This window comes from Dermochelys coriacea, chromosome 1, assembly GCF_009764565.3.
Source record: "Dermochelys coriacea isolate rDerCor1 chromosome 1, rDerCor1.pri.v4, whole genome shotgun sequence".
NCBI classification, from domain to species: Eukaryota; Metazoa; Chordata; order Testudines; family Dermochelyidae; genus Dermochelys; species Dermochelys coriacea.
In genome coordinates this window covers 40,537,015-40,560,034 of record NC_050068.2, presented here as the reverse complement: position 1 = coordinate 40,560,034, position 23,020 = coordinate 40,537,015, and the positions used below count along the sequence as shown (strand labels likewise).

The window sequence follows — 23,020 nt, the reverse complement described above, 5'->3', positions numbered from 1 at the left end:
TGTAAACATCTAATTTTCTATCCTTTGTCACCCTGAGGTCGTCTTCATTTCTGTTTGCTGTGTTTCTCTTTCTAGAGCAGGGGTTCTCAAACTGGAGGTCGGGACCCCTCAGGGGTTGCGAGGTTATTACCTGAGGGGTTGTGAGCTGTCAGCCTCCACCCCAAACCCCACTTTGCATCCAGCATTTATAATGGTGATAATTATATTAAAAAGTGTTTTTAATTTAAAAGGGGGGTCACACTCAGAGGCTTGCTATATGAAAGGGGTTACCAGTACACAATTTGAGAACCACTGTTCTAGAGGTTTTCAAACAGTTTTTGTTATGCACCATCCACAATGCTAGTGAAACTATTGTTTACGTCATTTAAAAAAAAATCATTTCTGAACATGGTCAGTTTACAGTGTGTATGGGATCTAAAATATCCCCCTCCAAATCTTTGAAAACTATTTGAATAACTATATGTTCAAGCAGGTTCTCTTTCACTACAATTTTGCATGAATTCCAGTTTATCCATGTGGACTTCTGGATTCTCAACACTATTCTCTACTTCTCAATCTTCTGAAAACAAAGCATTTCTGAACAAGTGAGGTATTTCATTCATTGTGTGGACAAAATTATTTGCTTGCAATTTTTGGAAGGTTTGTCCCATGCCGTATTGTAAGTATTTTACAGGTTGAGACAAGAATGTTGGTAATAGTGAATAACTGAATAGTGGGGTTTCTAAAAGCTTTAGCAATTATTTTCTAGAAGACAGTGAATGGCACAAAATCGTAATATGTATACCACATAGATTTCCTAGCTGCCTCTTTTAATCCTTTCCTTTCCACATGTGATCCTTTTGTCAAGTAAAAATGTTTTAATTTGCAGACTGAGGGAAAAATTTATGTAGGTAAAAAGTTTAAAAAAATAATCAACAAAGACTAGAAAAATTATGTCTGCTTATTAGAAAATGAAATGCATTTTAAGACATTTAAAAGTTTTACATCATGCATTGCCCCCCAGATCACTCACTCCCACAGAAAACAAATCACTTTTTTGGAAGTGAAGTTAGCAGCTTTATAGAGAAATAAATATAATTTTACAACTTAATTATAGTATAAACATTACCTAAAACAAAGTAATTTCAACCACACGAGTTATTTTTGTATCAGTCTTATAAGACATTTGGATGTTTTTTCTGCTCCCTCTTGGGACCAGTCTAAATCCTCTGAACATAACCTTGACTCTTGTACCAATGATCTTAAATTGTTAGCCTTCATGGTTTTATAACATGTTTAAATCTTCATAAAAATATCCTTAAGAAAGTGATTCCATTTTCCATTTACTTCTGCATGTAGTTGCACTCCCTGATTAATTTACTACTGTGGAGATTTTACCTATTAGTGTTAGTTCACTGTATTTAAAAGTGAAGAATTTCACACTTTGCCAATGTTGTTTAATGCGTGTTATGACAGATACTGTAGTCGTAGATTGTTATGGCAATGGCATCAATTCACTCTACATCATTATGCCATCTTTTTAAAGTATCAGGCACTCTAAAAATTAATAAATCATGTTGGTATAGCATGAGTAATAATGGGGCTTAACATGCCAGTAGCCTTATTTCAGAGAGAGAGTGTTGTTATAAACTTCAGTGCACACTGTAAAGTATTTTTTATATTTTTAAAAATTGAGTATCAATTCCATTGTTTGTGATACATCTTTAGAACCCTGACCGTACTAAGTTTTTTTTTTTCTTTTTCCACATTAATTTTGGTCTTTTCCATTTATATATATTTTTAACTTATAAATATGTCACAGTTCTAAAAAGAGGAAAACTTGGAAAACATATTTTTCCTGTATTGTTTTTGCTGTGCAGCGGTAGACACAAATATTCAAGCTTCTGAGGAGCATATAAAAATATTGAAAATTATTTGGTAGTATGTCCCTTTTTAATCAGCATGAGATCCTGCATTAGGCATGAAGGAAAATGCTATTTTTGTCATAGAATCATAGAATATCAGGGTTAGAAGGGACCTCAGGAGGTCATTTAGTCCAACCCCCTGCTCAAAGCAGAACCAATCCCCAACTAAATCATCCCAGCCAGGGCTTTGTCAAGCCTGACCTTAAAAACTTCTAAGGAAGGAGTCTTCTAAAACAGAAGAAAATATTGTACAGTAGTAATGTGTCCTTGACTTCTCAGCAATGTGCTAGCTGTCACATTTTAGATATCAATCATTACATGTTCTTAGTGGATTAACATTATTTGAGAATCATACCTGCCACCTGTGGGCACATCTTAATTATTTTTATTTTAAGAATTGAATTTTGTGTTTCAAATGAAATAATTTGGAGCAAACATCAATGTAACTGCCATGAAAGATATGTTGTCTTCAGGGAAGATTTCTCTATAACTGTCACCCTTTCAGCTCCTTTACTATGAGTGCAGTTCTACATTTGTAAGATCACTTTTCACTACAAAGACACTCATAGTCTCACCTACCAGGGGTGCTGGAAAAATTTTTATAGCGCAGGTGCAAATGATGGAAACCATGTATTTGGTTTTTGTTACTACTACTTCAAGCTATGCCCCCAGCATCACTGTCACCTACCATAAATAATTGTGGCATTGCTAAATACACATCTGGACTAAGACAAGAGCTTTGAACGTTGAGGTTCAGATCTTGTGGCTAATGCTGCAACTGAATTTTGGGACCATAAAGAACAGAGGTCCAAAGATCAGCTTTCCACAGTGCATTGAGCATACCAGGAATCTGTCTGCCTCTGTGGTGAGTAAGCTCAGGCTCAACTTTCACAAGGAGCTGAGCACCAGCCAACAAAGCTCAGCCCTAAGATTCAACAGCATTTTGGAGCCACCTGGGTTTTTCCTCATTCATGTGAGAGGTTTCAGGAAGAAACCCCTGAAATTTGAGTGGGTTCAGAACAAGCTCCTGTTGATCTTAAACTACCCCTGTTGCAGGTCAATTGTAAATAAGTCCCTCTCTTTAGAGACAAATAGAAAACCGGATAAGGTACATGACACATGCTTTTAAGATTTTTATCATCTTATTTTTCAATCTCTGAGTGTGATGGTAGCTTTTTAGAGCCTACACAAATATTACTTCCTATTTTCTTCAGTTTGAATTGCATGAAATCCCATACACAGAAACAGTACATAAATTAATTCTTGCAATGCAAAGAAAACAAAGCCACAAAAGATTCTCTGCATTTGGGGTGCTGCCTAGTCAGATTAGAGAAGTATCTGTCCCAGAGTCCATAGGTTCTGAAGTCCATGTGGTTATATTTGGTCAGCAGACACTGTGTGTCAGTCTGCACTACAACTGAAAAACAAGATGTAGTTCTTGTAATGCAATCCCACCGTTGTACTGAATAATAAATCCCTGTCAGAGCAAGCACAAAGTATGTAGGTTAAAAATTGACAGATTAAAGGATATGCATTTTAATGTCTAATTATATTTGGCACACTGCATATTGGTATGAGCTGATATGGAAATCTAAGACTGTTTCTACTTGTAACTTTCTGTAAGGCACTGCGTATTCAGTCACTGTTTAAAACATTTTGGATGTGCAAACATGTTAGCTATAGTGCTTATAAATGACAAATATTCTGATAAGTATTTTGAAAATATGCAAATGACGGCTTGTCTGAGGGCAAGCTAGAAGTTTCCTTCAGAATGCTTCCCTCCAAAGTATGTAGATTGTAAAATGTCATACATGTATCATGGCTCTTCAGAAATGTTGTTGGCATATGGTGAATATGTGGTTTACAGAGCTATTGGAAATATGAATGATGGTTCACTGAGTTACTGCATTATTATTTAAAAATGTTTGTAAAGAACCACTTTCCCAAGATCTTTCTATTGAATGTCATGTCACTTTTTCCTCTTTTACTATCACTGTAATCTACTCTTGTCTCACTGCCAACATCATTTACCATGCCTTAATTAGCGCTCACCTTCATTATTGTAGCTTTCTTATCTCTGGCCTCCCATCTTCTCACCACTGGCATTTAGGCACCATCTTGTTAAAAATGTTTTTAACAAATTTGTTCTTGCAACCCCAACCCTCTACTCTGAAACCCTTCGCTGGTTTTCTTGTCTCTTATTTCAACAATTTCACGTTCTTTATTCTTACTTGTTCATCCCTATCTTTAACTCTTTCATTGTCTCCTAATCCCGTGCCTTCTCTTTACTCCTTTGAATCCTATCCCCTTTACCATCTTCTCCCAGTCTTGGCTTTGGATGTTCATTCATTAGGATCTCTGTGCTTAGACCAGTCTCCTGTTTTCTTTCCATCAAGTACTCTGTCTTCTACCTCAGATTCTTCCTTGAAATATACTGCTTCTGGAGTGGCTAACTATGCTAAACTATCTGTTCTACTTTGTATTTAGCTGTGACACTGTAAGGTTATGTCTTCACTACAAAGATAAGTCTACCTATGTTATGTCAACTTACAGCCACAGCATTAATTACTGTGGTGGCTGATGTCCACACTACCCTCCTTGGGTCGGTGGTATGCATCATCACCAGGAGCGCTTCTACTGACCTAAGAAGGGACAGTGTGAAGAACTGAGAGCCCAGTCTTTCAACTCCGCTGGTAGCTCCCTGCCGGGGGGCTGGCTGCCTCACAGCTGATATAAGGAACCACTGCATCGCCCAAACATAAAACATAAGACCTACATCTCTCATTGAGGTGGTTTTATTATATTAGCATAGCAGGGGAGTTACATCAGCAGGAGGAACATTTCAGCATGTACACCTCCACTGTTGACAAAATTGTGTAGTGTAGACAAGGCCTGAGAACCTTTCCTAGAGCTGAGGAAGAGCTCTGTGTAGCTCAAAAGCTTGTTTCTCTCACCAACAGAAGTTGGTCCAGTGAAAGCTATTACCTCACCCACCTTGTGTGTCTGCTTCTGTGGTTCTTTCATGTCTGGGTCTCATCAATAATCTGTCTGTCATAAGGCTGCCTCCCACTGACGTCAGTTAGATTTTTTTCTTTGACTTCCGTGAGAGTAAGATTCAATATTGACAGTAAAAGCTTTTGAAGCTATAAAGCACTAGGTAAATGGATAATACTATGCAAATTACCTTCTTGAGATTGCAGAAGTGCCCAAAAGGAAATGTGCACTTTCTGAAGGAAGAAAGACTCAGCCCCTGCCCTGAAGAGCTTGTAATCAAATTGAGTTGTGACATTCCTGACAATGCAATACAAATCTGAACACAGGGGGCCAGATTCTCAGGCCCAACTCTTTCTGCGCTGCACAAAGCAGTGGAAAGCTATCCAACAGTGGCAAATTCTCATGTGGCATAAAGCCTCAAGCCCAAGGAGTCCCAGGATTACAAGCACTTTTCTCCCCAGATCCCCCCAGCTGCTCCCAAGTGTAAAGTCAGTATGGCTGAGAATCTGACCTAGTATGTCAACTGAAAAGTTATGGAGAAGAAAGGTTTCTTCTAAAAACATTTTGCTCAGTTTTTCAGGTCCCTGTATCGGTTTCATGCCTGTAGTTCGGTCCTTGGGTATATTCATCGCTATAGATAAATATTACTGTACTAGCATAAAAATAAGTGCTCTGAAGAAAATTAGTATCATTTCTCATGTTAACATGCAGGGATCTAAATCAGAATACAATCTACATGAAGTAGATACAATACATTTTCCACTTGTCCTCTGACTTTAATGGACTGTTGAGCTTTCTGAGAGAACTCAAAACATCTATTTCATGTGTATGTTGCCTTTGAGGTGTTTATATGACTTTTTTCTGTTCTGTATATATTTAGTACTTCTGAAAAAGTGAGTGCAAGCAATGTACTATTGAGGTAGTGTAATGTATAAGTAGTGCAGTGTGATAACTTGCAAGTTGAAGTGTAAATGTATGATTTTTAAATGAGTTGATTCTGTGTCTTGTTAGAACCTATAGACCCTGCATGCCTTTATTATATTTTCTTTATGGATTTATTTTTTGCTTCCTATTTTGTCTTCAGCTTATATTCAAGAACAATTAGGGTGACCAGATCTCCTGGTTTTATAGAGACAATCCCAATATTCGGGGCTTTTTTTTATATAGGTGCCTATTACCCCTGTCGCGATTTTTCACACTTGCTGCCTGATCACCCTAAGAATGATCTAATCAAAAGCAAAGATCACTGGATTTGAACTGTAGAAATTAAAAAGTTTTGAACTGAGGCTTACTGATATACTATTTCTCTTATTATTACTTATATTGTAGTGATACCCAAAAGCCCCAAATCAGGATTGAGGTCTCCTTGTTCTAGGCACTGTATAAACACATGGGAAGTCCTGCTGTTTGCACCAAAGTGTTTACAGTCAAAGACCAATGAAATGCAAAGAGTGAGAGAGAGGTTTACAATTCAAATATATACATATTTTATAGAGGTATTTTTAGACACAAAGATATAAATACATAATTATCCAACTGCTGCCTCAAACTTAGTTATCATTAATTATAGCATCACAGCAGATATGTCTTTTATGTAAAGATTTGAAGAAGGAGAGGATAGTGGCTATCTGTTTTCTTTAATAGGAACTGGTCCATCTAATCTGCCCCCTATCATTTTGAAGTAGTTATATCCAGCAATGCTAAGAGACCTTGGATACTACGCCATCTCAGTCTTAACAGTGTTTGGTTGATTGTAGACTTCCATTGGTAACCCATTCTGTACCCAATAATCCTTTCAGTGAAAAAGTCTTTTGATATTCTATTGATTTCATTTTTGTAATTTGTTAGGGCTTTAATATTTTGAACTCACAAGTTTATGGCAGTACAATAGTAGTGTTTTAAATTTCAAATTGTTAGACATAGTAATCTTAATAGCTGTAACCTATTCAAATGGAAATAAATTTTATTTTTTTCTGGTTGGTCACTGCCCAGTCTTGCAATTTGAGCTCTTCGATCAAACCAGAGAAATATAATGTGGAAATGAAATCATATGGGTTAATTCACTTCAAAAGAACATTTTGTTTGTGATCTGGTCCTTTTGATTTGGTATTGGTTTTGGTATCTTGGTATATTTGAATGAATCTATAAGATATGTGGCTCAGATTTTTTTATTGTGAAAGCATGAGCTTTTCCTTTTTTAGCATATATGTTTTTAGCAGGATGGACTGATTTAAATCAGAGATGTAGCTTGCTGATTTTAATCCTGATTTAAATCAGCAAGCAGGAAACCTTGATATAATGATGCATTTCTTATTTTTTAGATGATTAATGTTTTACTTGTGATTTGTGTCAAGCTTTATTTGGATGAAAATTCATATTCAGTTAAAAATGCAAAAAACATTTTAAAATGTTTATTAGTAAAATAAAACTTAAACATACTAGGTACATAAGAAATAAACTTTATCAAAACCTGTTCTGAAGTTAAAATTTAACAGATCTATTAAACAAAGGACGTATTATCTATAGTTAGTGAATTGAACTGATTGTTTCTGGTTACCATGTCCTCCAAGATTTTAGAACTAGTAGATCTCATCCTCTCACTTAGGTTTTTATCTATAGATTGGAAGAGGAAAACAAGCTTTTTTGCTTTTTCAACTACAATTGGTTTCTTAACTTTGAATGAACTAGCATTAAACTGAACTAGTTGAATAAAAGTATTCTCTCTTTACCTGCAGAAGAGGCTACTGCTGTCAATAGTGGTTTACTCCTTCAACAAACTCTGGTTCCACATGCTTAGCCAGTGACTCCCATCAGTTCAGTGATATGATTTTATTTAAAACTTGGCCACAAACATATACTGCTTAATGTTGCTTTTTAAATTTAATTTAAATTATTTTATAGATTATAGTAATCTTAGGCCTTAACGTAAATTGTCAAACTTATTTAAAATTAAACGTGAATTATTTTTTAAAATAAACCCATATTTAATTTAAATACAAAAATCGAAGATAAAAAATCAGATTTTAATTTTTTTATCTACCCTGATATTTACTTTTTTAAATGTTAGTATCTTATAAAATACATTTAGTAACTTACATGTGTGTATCCTGAGTATTTCTTGTCTGAAACCTTCATCACCTGTGAAGTTTTTTAAATTTTTAAGCCTAGGGACTTCAGGCTTTAATTTCTCATTCTGTGCATTCATACACTAAATGCGTCAAAACTTGCAGCACAGATTGAAGATAAATTAAGTTTTCAATTTTAAATCTAGACTTTAAGACTTCTATATCTTGATAATTTCAAATTGCATTTGGTTAAATTTGAAGTACACTAGTGACACATGTGAACTGCATAATTTCATCAAACTCAGAAATCTGAAGTGGACAAGATTTACTAAATCTGGGGATGGATTAAGCATGAAGTCATGGATCCATCCTCAGTGCTACAAGGCAGCCTGCTTGCACCAGTGTGGTTTAAACTGGACACAGACTATGAACTTCAGTCTTCTTGACTTATGCTTAAAACAGCACAGTTAACGGAGCAGTCATTGTACCCTGCCAAATCTGCTGACGTCCATGGTGGGAGGAGGAAAAGAGAAACATTCCTCTCTGTGTCTGAGGGGAGGGAGAAAACAGCTTATGGCCCTCTCATTGTATCCAAAGGGGAGGGAAAGGAAAAGAGGACTCGGAGCTTTCCCTCAGTGAAGGGTTGAGGATAGAGGGGAAAATGAGCAAGTGAGGAGAGAGGGTGTATAGAGGCTTCAGAGTAGCAGCCGTGTTAGTCTGTATTCGCAAAAAGAAAAGGAGTACTTGTGGCACCTTAGAGACTTATTTGAGCATAAGCTCACGAAAGCTTATGCTCAAATAAATTTGTTAGCCTCTAAGGTGCCACAAGTACTCCTTTTCTTTTTGGTGTATAGAGGGGTGAACTGATAAGGAAAGAAAGAAAAGGAGACCAAGCTGGAAAAGCAGAAGAGGAGCTGGAGAGAGGACAGATGTGAACCCAATGTGGAAGGGACCAGAGTGAAGAAGGAATAATGTTCTTAGAGAGAAAATAGATTGAAAAATGTATATTATTGAACATCACAGAAAAACTGGACTGAAGGGAAAATGCATAGAAAAAGGTGATAACATACCAAGATACTGCACTGTGTGCAAAGGAAGGAAAAATGGAGAAGAAAGGAAAAAGAAACTAACAGATGCAAGGGAAGAAGCACAGTACGTTTATTTTAAAAATAGTTTGGACTACAATATTCTACTCTCTATATGCACATGTGTTGTGCACATATTTAAGTCTTCCCTGGTATGCTGTTTGTACTCTACTGTCACGAGCATAACCTAGTTAACTCTTGCTTTTAGCTCATTTTTTCCGTTGCACTTACTACACATGTATTTCAAAATTACTTTTCAAAAAGATACATAACTGGTTTTTCTTTACAAAATAATGTATATAATTAGGACAGCTGTCACAGATCCTAGCGAGTGTCCCTTCCTAGCCATCCATGAAGATTGCTGTGAGGAGAATCTAAACTTCTGTGCTCTGGATTCCCTGGGGTGTTTTAGGCTCCTGGAGCCTGAACGGAATCCAGCCACTGCCCCAATCTCAGGGTCTCTAGGCACATTCCCAGGGAGCAGACATTCTATCTGACATCCCCCTTGTGAGTGTTGGAACCTGCTATCCAGCCACCTAACTGTCTGTGCACCACACTGACCCTTCAGACTCCTCAGTACTTGAATATACCGCTCTCCCAGAACTCCACTCCCAAAGGTGTGAAGCTTCTGGTTTACAGTTTAACTACCTCATGGGCATGCAGTAGTTGTGAAGTGTCAACAAAAACATGTTGTTTTGTTTAGTCTATCCCTTTATACCCTTTACAGATAAAGGACAGGAAAGTACAGATCATAATCCTAAATCCAATATATCCCTCACTAGGTCACCCTTCCTTTGGAAGGGGATCATCTGTGTTCTGTCAAGCAAACAGGCAGGGTTCTCCACCGCACTTGCCTACACTGCCCCTGCAGGAGCCTCACTCGCTCATCTTAGTCTGGTGCAAAATGGCTCTCAATTCCCCTGTGTGAGTCCTTTTATAGACTCCTCCTGGAGTCACCTGCTTCTTTTGTTCTGATTTTTGCTAATTTTCCATTTCTCGCAAACCTCCCTCCCTTCTGACAAGAGGAGGAAGTGTCTTCTCCCAGATAGAATAAACCTATTGTCCCACTGTGTTTTACTTTGAATAGATTATAGTTGAGTTCTGTCATATCTGGCCTGGCACAGACATGGCACAACCCAGTTAACTCATGGGGGATTCACATGAGGGCTTTCCTTGAGACTGTAATTTCTTGATACAATTTCATAAAATCTTCCAAAATTCAGAAGTGGTAAAGATAGAATCCCTAATTCATCACAACGTCATCCTCCATACAGAAAGAAAACTAAACAAAAATAATAGTACTATGGGTCCCGTTCAGCCACCTGAGAGCCAGGTTGCTGATACAATACAAAATACAAAAGAAAATCCATGCATCCAAATAAAATTCATGAAGTTAAGCAGTTTTGTTGCACAAATTTCAAACTAACTTGAAGAGGAAAGAACATTAATGGAGAAATTGCTGCCCTTAAGCATTTCTCAATGCAAGCAGCAGACCATAGCTTCTGAAATAATGCTCACACTGTCCAATAGCTCCCTAACAACTGATCCCTAACAGCTGCCGTGTCAACAGTAGCGAAAACACTTGCATCACTGGAGGGTTCTTCTGACATCATTCAAGTCTAATTCACCATTAACTATTGTAGCTCTACCATTAAAATTCTCAAATTAACATTCAAGGTTTGACTTAAAACTACAAAAGCAACTAAATTCATAATTAAGAATGAAACTCCATGCTTAATTCATTCAGTTGTGCCATGGTATTGTAGAACATATGGTATGTTTGGGAACACCCACTGTTTGAAGCCATTGCTGTATCTCGGCACAATAGAACAAGCTAAGGATGGAATTTCAGACAGTCTTAACATTAACATACAGTAGAACCTCAGAGTTACAAACACCTCGGGAATGGAGGTTGTTCGTAACTGAACAAAGCTTTATGGTTTATTTAAAAGTTTACAACTGAACATTGACCTAATACAGTTTGAAACTTTACTACGCAGAAGAAAAATGCTGCTTTTAACCATCTTAATTTACACAAAACAAGTACAGAAACAGTTTACTTACCTTGTCAAATCTATTTTTAAACTTCCCTTTTTTTTTAGTAGTTTGTGTTTAACATAGTACTGTACTGTAGAGTGTTTGCTTTTTTTTTTTTTTTTGTCTGTCTCTGCTGTCTGACTGCATACTTCCGGTTCCAAATGAGATGTGTGGTTGACTGGTCAATTTATAACTCTGGTGTTCATAACTATGAGGTTCTTCTGTGGTTCTTTGTAGTTTAATTTCTTCTTCTGTGAGCCTATTAAAGACAAAAAGAAGCCCAAGTTGATCTAGAAGTAATTTTTGATTATGTTTACAAGACTATTTTTAAAAATAGTAATAGATCTTTGTTACTGTTAGTCTTTTGAGTAAATCTGAATTTTCTATCCTATTTATTAAGAGTTTTAGCTGCTCTGTTTTATTCATAGGTGTTTTTATATCTAAACTCTATTCCTTTTAAGTTGCCACTCAGATCCACTTACCCACTTATTTGTCATTATTTAATCCTATTTTGAAGATGATCTACAAAGAGGGGGGAAATGGATTGTTCCCCCTTTTGCTTATTTATGATGTATAAATGCTTGAAAGCTGTGGAGGATTTTTATTGTTGCTGTCATCGTTGTTTTTCAGTTAAGGTGTTTTTCTGCTTTTTTTTCCCTTAGAAATGTCAGGAATGTTGAGTCTTGCCTTCCTTTTTTGGTTGAAGGGCTACTTGGATGACTCAGGAAAATGTACTCGGAACCCTTTCAGACCTTACTTGAAGTGGGGGAGATGTTGAATCCTTAACAAAGTGAGGTTTTTCTCCAAGTATGTGTATTTCGTTGGTGTTAGCAAAAAAAAAAAAAAAAAGTTTGAAATTGTATAAAAATTACATCACCCTCATGACAAATGTTGGCGATTAGACCTTTGGTAACGGATAGCTCAGTGAAGCTTTCTGGGGACTAATCTAAGATAACAATGGTAGGTTGAGAAAAGCAACCAACAGATGGGTGAGTGTTAGAACATTCGATGTGATTAAGGGGATGGTGGCTACCATTTGGGAAACAGGTTTACAATTTAGGTGTCTTACAAAACCTCATGCTGCTCCTGGATGTCTGGGTAGAAGTTCTGGCCAAGAGTGTTTTTTCCATCCAAGCTTGCCTAGAAAAGTCTGACAGTTTATTTAGGTGCGGATTTTGCTGCAGTTGTTAATGACTTTGTCCCATTGAGATGACACTGCTATCAGGGATTTGGAGCGGAGCCTGGAGCTAGAGCACAGAGCAGTGGAGCTGCAGGTTTTTGCCTGGAGCTGGAGCGGAGCCGGAGCACAGAAAATCTTGACTTTTCAACTGCTCCAGTTTTTTTTTTAATTTTCAATTCAAAATGAATGATATTTAGCAAGAAAGTCCTAAAGGTGCCAGAAAGTTTCAGATTGTATAACAATTGATATTAACATCTATTTTACCACTTTACGTAATATGTCACAGGTATTCTCACTTTGGCCAAAATCAAGATTTAATGTACAGATACAAAATTACAAGGTTTTTTCGAGATATGTTTTATTAAAGAATCAGATAATTATCAGACATCTGACAACACTTCAGACTGCTCTCACCCTTGTGCCAAGGTTAGGCGAGTACGTAGATTAGTTAGATAGATTAGTATGTGTTGATACTTCTTTTGTAAGAGTTGATCAACAAGACGCGCTGAGTGCTGCGATAGTGGAAAAGTGTGAGGCAAGACGCAACATTTAAGATATCACAAACAGGTATATTGCAAAAAAAAATGTTTTTGTTTATTGATGTATTAAGATATTGCAAGAGATATTAACCACTTAAGCTCACTTCTCACACGGGCTTCTGTTACTGGTACATTTGTTCATTTGTACATGCTCCCATATCACTCTAGCAGACTTATTTTATTTGTCATCTGTTCAATGGTCTTTTGGTAACGTTGTTTGTAATTTTAAATTTACTGAAAAAGTTACATGCAGCAGGCATATAAATATACAGTAAACATTTTTGCATAAATTAGGAGTGATTTTTGTGATATATCCAGAGTGATTGGAAAATGTCCAACGCAACTTTGGGGGTGAATCCGTAGGTCATTTTAAGAAAAAACGTTTCTGTGAACACGTGTCCTAAAATTCTTCCTAAGGGAGCTACAGTCTCTTCAATGAGGTGATGAAAAGTTAATTTCTGATTAATATCTCAAAAAATGCTTTAATGAAATTGTCTGTTTCTTAGCATTAGTATGTGCTACCATATTACGTTATCCAAAATTATTTAAACCATAGGCGTCCCAAACTGGCTGTTGGTCATTTTTATTTCATATTTCAAGAAAGGCTTGTTGTCAACTGCCCCTGCCTATGAGCGGTAATATTATGTTCCATAATAAGTTAATAATTTTTGGTGGTTATTTATTATTACATTTTAAAATTTATGGTTCCAGAGTTGAAAAATAAGTAATAAGTAAAACTGTTTGTATCATTCTAAGCATCTAAGCAGATTAAAATTTTTAAACGGTTTTCTCGGGAACAGTTAATAATACAAAATAAATTGAGTACCATTTTAATGCATGTTTTAGCATTAAATCATATTCCAGGGTTTTATCTGTTAAATAGTCAAAGACTTAAAAAAATATTAAATAAAATTGGCCCAGTCCCCCCAGTTCACAACTCCTGTATTTAAAATAATTTTATTTGAATGATGTTGTATGATAGAACATTGGAAATAAACTTTAACGGGAAAGTGGATTCAAATTGCAAGCACAGTACTTTTAGTAAAGAGAGCAAATTTTCGGAAATATATTTTTTTCCTTCATCGGGCTGGAAACATTATACAAGATAGAACCTGTTGTTTGCTCTGTCTTGTATAATCTATTCAGGCTGATGAAGCAAAAACATATTTCCAAAAATTTGCTCTCTTTCCTAAAAGAACTGTGCTTACAATTTGAATCCACTTTCCTGTTAAAGTTTATTTTCAATCTTGTAACGTGTAGCCTCATTACTTCCCAACAATTAATGTTGTAGAACAGCAATAGCGCAAACTAACGCTATGGCACATACCAAATTTCATTAATATATCTATATTAAAGCATTTTTTAGATATTAATTAAAAACTTGGAATATATTTCGTATATTTTTACTGCAAAATTTCGTAAGAAACTAACTTGCAATGTATAAATAAAAGTTATATTAATTATGTATATTAAAAATACTTCTTACTTCATTAAAACTGCAAGAAACATGTTAAAATATTAAAATATATTTTAATAATAATTTTGTGTAAAGAAAATACGATCCAGAAAATCCAGAATAAATGGGAAGTCCCTAAAGTGGTTAAGATATCACAAGAAGGTACATTATAAAAAAAAATGTAATGCTTTTGTTCATTGCTTTTCGAAGATCATAACAAAAACCATTTAGATGTGGTGGCAGCACAAGAAGATTTGGCCATGGCTTCAACAAAAAAAATCAAATCTGCCCCCCATGATTGATAGCTGATTTACGGAAAAGGATCTCAATAACATCTTTACTTTTGAATTTGAAAAGCCCAAATTTGGGCTTTTGGGAAAAGCAAAGAAGAAATCAGCAATGTGCAAGGTGGAAAAGGAAATGAATGGCGAACTCAAACCATGTAGCTTCAAGACAAGTGAAGCAAGTGCCGTGAAAAGTTTCAACCTTTGGCGGCATGTAAAATGTAACTATTCTGAAAACTATGCGGCTCTGGTTACAAAAAAAGGACCAGGAAGATGAGGCAAAACAGAAAGTTGACACGGCTAAATGACGTTCATCTGGCTCTTTGAAAACTCCCGGAGAAAAGATTTTTTGCGGAGCTTCATCTGAAAAGAAACCCAAAATTGAGCAAACAAAACTTGACTCATATTTGAAGTCCTCAAAAGTTATAGTCACCATGGATTCCAGTACTTTCCGTGAAGGACTGATGGAAATGGTTTGCTTGAGTTCAACACCGCTCACTTCCTTCAGTCTAAAGAAAAAAGGATTCCAAAAAATTGCAGGTGAAATGGGTTGGCAGCGTGGCATTTCAACGGGGCACGATGCGGTTCGTCATTTAGTTGTCAGCACATATGAGTCTGGTCACCAAGAGTTCAAGAAAGCTTTGGAGCAAAAATTGTGCTACCTGAAAATGGATGCGGCAACCCATGGAAACAGAAATGTCCTTGCAATCAATGCTCAGAACAAAGAAGGAAAAGATAATGCTCTGATAAAAACCTTGGACATAATCGACACTGAAGGGCGTCACAATTCTTCATACATGAAAAGTCAAGTAAAAGCTATTTTAGAAAAATTTGGGATCAGTGAAATGCAAGTGCTGAGCATCTGCGTTGATAATGCAGCAAACATTACGTGTGCCGTCAAAAATTTCAGCGAGGACAATGAAGCCATGTCTACCTCTGAGAACAGGGATGTGGACAGAACTGAAGCTATTTTGCCTGAAGAAGGAACTAAAGGAATGGATGAAATCGAACTCAACATGGATGCTGCTGCGCAATGGGTTAATGACCCTAGCCTCATACTTCCAACATGGCTTCATGAGGATGACTCAAAAGTCCAACTGATGAGGTGTGGTATTCAACTCTTCAGTTGGCAATCTGGGATGGACTGAACAAAGAACATGTGAAGAAATTTCTGGCAAAAATTCGACAAGTCGTTGTCAAACTATGAACCCCAAGTATTCAAAGTGTTCCGCTTGATCTACATAGGGTAACTCAATCATTGGATACTGTGACTCGCTGGGTTCAACATTTGCGATGATTGATTGGCTTCTCGTTTTTCAATCTTACTGTGAACAAGTGTCTGCTGCTGGAACAAGAGAATTCAAGTTAACAAAAGCTGAATGGGAGGAACTGAAGAACCTGAGAGACCTCTTGGCAAAGCCAAACCAAACAACCATGAATCTTCAAGCTGTTGATGTAACCCTGGGAGTTTTCATGAAGGAATGGCTAAAACTGTCAAAATTCTTGCAAGAAAATGGTGGACAAATTGCAGAAGGAATTCTATCCAACATGCAGAAACGCGAAGAGAAGCTTTTTAACAATATTCATTTCCTTGCTGGAGTTTGTTGACCCAAAGTATTGGATTCTTCTTACCTCAAGAGAAATACCAAAGGCAAAGGAAGGGCTCCTTGATATTGCTCGACTACTCAAAAAATAAAATCTATTGCTACATTTGAATTCTGCGAAAGAGGTTGAAGAAAATGAAACGCAACAAAAGGATCAACAATCGAATTTGCGGTTTCGGAAAGTTCACATCCTTCAGAAATAGCAGGCTGTTCTCAAACTTCCGTCTCCACTCTGAACTTATTCGAGCGTCCATCCCTGAGACATCTTCAACCATCACAGGGAAATGGAGATAATTCAAGCACCAATTCTTCACAAGATGACGCCTTCGAAAAGGAATTGGATAAAGAAGAAAGACACCGTCGAGTTTCTGCGATTCATAATTGTAATGAAGCATTATTTGAGAGAAACTTTTGGGAAGATTGTGAGGCGATGGAGTCTATTGGTAGGCTAAAAGTTAAGTCTGTTTTTGAGGCCATTCGCAGCTACCCACACCGCATTCAGGCTGCCTGTAGAATTCTTTTGAGCATGCCAACAACTCAAGCTAGTGTAGAGCGACTGTTTTCAGCTTTAAAGTTAATTTTAAATTATTTGCTGCAGACTATGAAAGACGACTTGTTTGCTGCAATAATTTTTTACAGAATGAAATATGAATGATTCTAGTTTGTATCATTGTTGATGGCATTTAAATTGTTTTAAAAGTCTGAATAAAAATATTTTTTCAAAATTACAGGATGCACTTTTTTATTTAGTTAAAAATTAATTTGAGTCAGAGCGGAGCTGGAGCAGTCATTATGGGTGTTTGGAGCTGAGCAATTCAAAAATTTGATTGCTCCAAATCCCTGACAGCTATAACGCATTTTACTTGGGGCTACCTCTTGAGATTATCTAGAAACTGCTACTGAAGCATAGAAATTCTGCCGCCTTATTCAGCAGAGTTTCACCCAAAGAGATTAGACAAACACCTGACAGGGATGATCTAGATAATACTTAGTCCTACCATGAGTGCAGGGGACTGGACTAGATGACCTTGCGAGGTCCCTTCCAGTCCTATGAGTCTGATTCATTTTCTGACCAGCAAAAACACTATGGATATTCAAAGTTGATAAATGTCTGCATTTTTTACATTTATGTTGTTTTGTACTTGATAAGAAGAGTAAGAGAGACAATGGCATGTACCATAGTATTCTGGCATTTAATTAAATTTTTAATGAGCAGTTAGATAAGGTTACATTTGTTACTGTTAACAAAATGAAACTTTCCTGTAGAAAGACCTTTGATACCTTATATATAAAGCAACATGGTCCTGATCTCTGTGTGAGTAGGTGGGACTTTAGTGTTAGAATAAACTACATTAAACACTGAAAGGAGCTCTGAGCTTTGACCTTTTATATTTCCAGCCAAATTTGATTACAGCAGAATTGCAGGAGATAAAATAGTAAGCATGTTATATGGCATGAAAAAAATGTAGGTTCCAGCACTTTTACAGATAGCTAACCAAGAAGAAAAATACTGTGGAATGAGTGAAAACTTCTTAAAATTATTCTATTTTGTAATGAAAAAAAATTATTAAATTGGGTATAGCATATGGCTGGATTCTACTGGTCTAAATCCAGAGAAACCATTGTCTTTAACTGAGAGCAGAATTTCTGTAATTGAATCCTAATGTCAATCCACCACTACCACTCCCCACTGTTAAATCTGTATGCTTAAATTGGCATTTGGGTATTTATAAATCCACTGAACTGAGAAAAGCACCTTTTAAAATTAGCTAAAACTGCAGTGGCGATGGCTGTTCTTCTGAATGATTGTTTCCAAACTGTAAGAGAATAGGCTCAGGCCTGGAAAGTCGTATTACTTTATTTTTTGTGGTGTTCTGGCTCAGTCACAAATTTTCTAGCCTCTAGTCCAAAAGTTTGTGAAATCAAGTTCTATAGCAGTACCTGAACTCCTAATGAATGCTAGGTTGTGTAGTACTGGGGTGGTGCTATGCTGTTTATTTAAAATGTTTGTTTAGTTACAACTGTGCTGTATCCCTTTCCTGAGTAACAAGTAAATAAAGTCATAAACAGTATAGTGCAAATGATAGGATGCCAGATGCGTCTAAAATTGCAGACAAGAATGTCCAGTCCCAAAAAGGCTTAAGGTGAGACAATGTCTTAAAACTAGAGGTTGTTTTTACTTAAACGTGTAGCTTAATCCAGCTTTATCTGTTGCAACCTCAAAAGCTTTCCAGTCCAACCAACAAGGAGGATAAGAGGTTAGATCTTCTAGGTCGCAAGGTCTTTTCCTCAGTCAGCCTTAAGTTCCTCATCTCTAACTACCTGCCATTGCTAGCTAAATATGGCTTTTTGAATTATCCTCCAGTTAGCAGACTTTGCAGACAAGCTGCCCCAACAGGACCATGCTCGCTTCCAGGCTATTCTGGAGGAAAGTAAATTGATTGCCAGGACAACACTCCAGACTACAGTAGATCCAGCAGACGCATCTTCCTGTACTATGGCTACTGGGATCATCATGAGGAGGGAATCCTGATTACATTCCTCAGGTTTCCCTAGGGAGGTGCAGAACACAATTGAGGACCTCCCCTTCAATGAATCTTACCTCTTCAATCAGAAAACTGATGATTCCCTGCACTTGCTCAAAGAATCTAGAGTCACCCTGCAGTCTCTGGGTATTTATACACCAGTGCCCAAGCAAAAGTTTTATTATCCACATCGTACACACAGCAATACAGAGCGCCTCTGTTTTTCCACCAGTGACCTTATGAGCCTCCCCAAAAGCATCAAAATACTCGGTGGTCCCGTTTGACTGGTCCGTTAGCACAGTCCTCCACGAAGCACACTCAGCGGTCGCATAAGTGATATTTCTGAGTGCTTCTAAAGAGCTGTCACCCACCTTGCACTCCATCACTCTTACCAGTAACCCTCCCCCTTCAAGGGCCATTTAGGACTCTTTGTATTAGCATGGAGTGTGATAACAATGGATGAGTGGGTCCTGGATATCATCCGACATGGCTATCCCATCAAGTTCACAACACTACCTCATTCACCCTTCCCAATCCCACCTCAGGGACCACTCTCACAATAGTGTCTTTGCCATAGAGATGGACTACCTCCTGCAGAGAGGAGCAATAGAGTCCATGACCTTTCAGGGCACAGGGTTCAACTCCACCTACTTCCTGGTACCCAAGAAAAAAGGAGGATGGAGACCAATCCTAGATCAGTCATCTCAACTGCTTTGTACGCAAGCCAAAGTTTCATATGGTCACACTTGCAGCCATCATACCCTCACTAGAAAGAGGAATGTGTTTACGGCTCCTGATATGCAAGATGCTTACTTTCAAATAGCTATCCACCCAACCCACAGTCTATTCTTGAGCTTTACCGTGGACACTCAAAACTTCTTATACAAAGTCCTGCCATTCGGACTCGCTGCTTCCTACGTCTTTGTCAAGGTTTTCTCCATGGTGGCAGCCCACCTCCAGCATCAAGGAGTCTTCGTCTTCCCTTATCTCAACAATGGTCTGCTGGCAACGCAGTCCAGATGAGAAGTTTGAGTATCAGCATCCCAGCTGCTTCTGTTCCTCCCCTCCCTGGGAGTCAGTATGAACACCAAAAAATCTACTTTGGACCCAACACAGTCCCTGGAATTCATCATAGCACACATTGATGTAGTCTCTGCACATGCCTATATACCAGAGGACAGGTTCCGGATCCTGCTGGAACAATTGCTCAGTGACTTCCAACCCCTCTGTTCCAGCCAGAACTTGTCTTTCCCTCCTTGTCCCCATGGCGGTATGCTCATCTTCATATCTGCTGTCTACAACTGTGTTTACAGAACGCTCATTCTTCCACACTCCATTCCATGGACACCATTCTGACTCTTCCCAATGAGGTCCTCTTCTCCCTTCAGTGGTGGACAAACGTGGATCAGGTTTGCTCTGGGATTTCTTTCCTTACATTCTCACCTAATATAATGATCATTATGGATGCATCTCTTGATGGATGGGATGCCCACATGACACAGAGGGCTTGGACTGCTCGGGAATCCAGGATGCACATCAATATTCTAGAGCTTTGGGCAGTAAGGAGAGCATGTTGCACATTCCTCCCACCCAGCCGCTCCTGCCATATTCTTATCATGTTAACACCACTATCATTTACTACATAAACAAGGGAGGCCCAAAGTTGCCAGCACTTTGTGTAGAAATGGTGCATCATATACAGTATCCTATTGTCAGCAGCCTATCTCCCAGGGACTCAGAATGTGATTGCAGATACTGACCAAGAGTGGGAGTTTAATGCCCCTGGATATTTTTGACCGCTGGGGGACTCAAACCAGGGATCTCTTTGCCTCCTACACCAATGCCAGATGCATCCCATACTATTCCAGGAGCACACTTGGACCCTCTCCTAATGTGATACCCTGGTCCTTAACTGGTCGGGCTGAATCAATTAAGCCTACCCGCTCCTGCCCCATATTCTCCACAAGATTCAACGGGAGGAGACAATGATCATTCTGATCACCGTGTTCTGGCCTTGCCAGTTCTGGTTTTCTCCTTTTCTTCGTGTGTCAAGGTATTCTTCACTCAGGCTACTGACTTTCCTGAAACTGCTCACTCAGCACAGCGGCAGGATCAGATGCCCCAGTCTGCAGACGCTTCACCGGAGAGCCTGGTTTTTGGATGGGCATCTTCACTAGCATGGAAGTATTCTTTGGCAGTATGACATCCTCTCAAGTAGCAGGAAAAGAATCCACAAGGTAGTCCTACCAGGTCAAGGGGAAACATTTCACCTTCTGGGCCCACCAGAAGACTATAGCTCCTGGGATCGTCGGCATCCCTCTCCTCTTGGACTACCTCCTGTCCCTGAAAGCGTCAGGACTTGCTCTCAGCTCCATCAAGGTGCACATAGTAGTTATTAGTGCTTTTCCCGCCCTGTGAGTGAGGGGCACTTAGTTTTCACTCACCCATTGACTGTCAGATTCTGGAAGGGCCTTGTATGATCATACCCTTCCATCCAACCCTCAACCTTGTCCTCACGGCACTGATGAAGTTACCCTTCGAACCTCTGGTCTCCTGCTCCCTTTCTCCTCTCTCCATGAAGGTCGCCTTCCTGATAGCCATCACCTCTGCAAAGAGAGTAGACAGATTGGGAGGCCATGATGGCAGAATCTCCCTTCCACCATGTTTCATAAAGACAAAGTTTCCCTATGCTTACATCCCAGGTTTCTGCTGAAGGTGGTTTCCCATTTTCACCTCAGCCAATTTATACACTTCTTCCCTAAGCCACATGCCTCAGCAGAGGAATGATGCCATCACTCCCTTGATGTCCAAAGGGCCATTGCCTTTGACCTGCAAAAGACAAAGCTATTCAGGAAGTCTTTTAGACTATTTGTCGCTATAGTGGAGAGGATTAAGGGCCAGACCATTTCCACTCAGAGGATTTCTACGTGGATTTTGGGGTGCATTATGTTCTGCTGTCGTTTGTTGGATCTGTCTCTACCCATTGAGGTCCAAGCCCACTCCACGAGTGCAAGCATCTACTACAGCCACGCTCCACCACCTGCTGCTCACAGACATATATAGGGTGGCCACATGGAGTTTGGTACATGCCTTTTCCTCCTAATATGCCCTCTTGTAAGACTCCAAGACAGATGCCTCATTTACATCATCTTCCTCTCATCCTCCTCCTAATTAGGTACTGCTTGTCAATCACCCTCAGTGGAATATAATCGGGATAATCACTCGAAGAAGAAGAGGAGGTTACTTACCGTAACTGGAGGTTCTTCAATATATGTGGTCCCTATCTGTATTCCAATCCCGCCCTCCTTTACCTCTGCTGTGGACCTGGTTGATTTGTGGTGGAGACAGAACTGAGGGAATGGTCAATCTGCCCTGCCATTTATTGCCTCCACTGAAACTACGAGGTGATACAAAGGCACATGTGTGGACCAACACGCTACTATTTTTAAAAGCTCTGGCTCTTGGCATATGGCGCATGTGCATAACTCAGATAGGGATGACCCATCTCAAAGAACCTCCAGATACAGTAAAGTAACCTCCTCTTATGAGGACTGTCAGAATAGGCAAGGTTGCAATTCCTTAGGTCCAATACCTTAGGGAATTCCTAGTTTAGTCCTGAAAAAGTCCTGGGATTCCTTTTCAGTACATTTGTCTTTTACAAGCAGTTAGGTATCCTGCAAGTTTCCTGGCCAGGATCAGTCTAGTGTTTTGTTGGGGGCAGCAGGAAGCTTAGCAAGGAAGCAGACTGTGACTGGCAGATATTGCAGAAGAGTTGTTGCAGTGATTCATGCACAGTTTCTGCTAGCAGGAGGTTGCTGCAACTGTGGGAAGCAGTTATATTCCAGCACCCCAAAGCCAGCACCTCTCCCAGTCTCTGTATTTACCTTTCACAAGGTCAGCAGTTCTTCCTCTCTAGAGCCAACAGCCTATCATAGCAAGCTAACCTCTTCTGTGGCTAATTCCCTGTTTCTAGGGCACTATGAATGCAATGAACTTTCTTCAAGTTATTCTCCCTTGTCTAGCTGCTGTACAAGAACTTCTTTTGAGCCCCTTTCTATGTAACCCTCAGGCTCTAGGACCCCTTCCCTGTCTCTGCTGTTTCCCAACAAATTCCTCACAGAACTCTGCTGAAATATCTGCCGGTAGGGTTGCCAATTTTGGTTGGACGTATTCCTGGAGGTTTCATCACATGACATAATCTTTAATGAAAGATTAATTCCCGGAGACTCCAGGGCAAACCTGAAGGGTTGGCAACCCTATCTGCCAGTCACAGTCTGCTTCCTTGCTCAGCTTCCTGCTGCTCATGCAGCTCTCTAGTTCCTCTTGAAACAATGACTTTCCACAGAG

The 23,020-nt window shown here is 38.7% G+C and overlaps 1 protein-coding gene across 3 annotated transcripts in view; it reads left to right on the top strand.

The window, feature by feature from the left end:
* The window catches only part of MICU2 (mitochondrial calcium uptake 2), a 270,237-nt gene that overhangs the window by 130,140 nt on the left and 117,077 nt on the right, over positions 1-23,020 (top strand). Inside the window, exon 1 of one of the 3 annotated variants that reach the window (XM_043504292.1) lies at positions 8,836-9,115. The exons of the other annotated variants lie outside the window; for them this stretch is intronic. The gene's annotated coding sequence lies outside the window, so the exon portion shown is untranslated. Of the gene's footprint in view, positions 1-8,835; positions 9,116-23,020 lie in introns of those variants that run through there. 3 annotated transcript variants of the gene reach the window in all.